This window comes from Physeter macrocephalus, chromosome 18 (genome assembly GCF_002837175.3).
Source record: "Physeter macrocephalus isolate SW-GA chromosome 18, ASM283717v5, whole genome shotgun sequence".
NCBI lineage: Eukaryota > Metazoa > Chordata > Mammalia > Artiodactyla > Physeteridae > Physeter > Physeter macrocephalus.
In genome coordinates, this window is record NC_041231.1 from 42,140,713 (window position 1) to 42,141,616 (window position 904).

Sequence of the window (904 nt, forward strand, 5' to 3'; positions counted from 1 at the left end):
TTATTGATCTTTGCTATCATTTTCTTCATTTCTTTTTCATTTATTTCTGATCTGATCTTTATTATTTCTTTCCTTCTGCTAAATTTGTGGATTTTTTGTTCTTCTTTCTCTAATTGCTTTAGGTGCAAGGTAACGTTGTTTATTCGAGATGTTTCCTGTTTCTTAAAGTAGGATTGTATTGCTATAAACTTCCCTCTTAGAACTGTTTTTCCTGCATCCCATAGGTTTTGGATCATTGTGTTTTCATTGTCATTTGTCTCTAGGTATTTTTTGATTTCCTCTTTGATTTCTTCAGTGATCTCTTGGTTATTTATTTATTTATTTATTTATTTATTTATTTTGTCTCTTGGTTATTTAGTAACATATTCTTTAGCTTCCATGTGTTTGTGTTTTTTATGTTTTTTCCCCTGTAATTGATCTCTAATCTCATAGCATTGTGGTCAGAAAAGATGCTTGGTATGATTTCAATTTTCTTAAATTTACTGAGACTTAGTGTCCTTCCTTGTCTCTTGTAACATTCTTTATTTTAAAGTCTATTTTATCTGATATGAGTATTGCTACTCCAGCTTTCTTTTGATTTCCATTTGCATGGAATATCTTTTTCCATCCCCTCACTTTCAGTCTGTATGTGTCCCTAGGTCTGAAGTGGGTCTCTTGTAGACAGCATATATATGGTCTTCTTTTGTATCCATTCAGGAAGCCTGTGTCTTTTGGTTGGAGCATGTAATCCATTTATGTTTAAGGTAATTATCGATATGTATGTTCCTATTACCATTTTCTTAATTGTTTTGGGTTTATTTTTGTCGGTCCTTTTCTTGTCTTGTGTTTCCCACTTAGAGAAGTTCCTTTAGCATTTGTTGTAGAGCTGGTTTGGTGGTGCTGAATTCTCTTAGCTTTTGCTTGT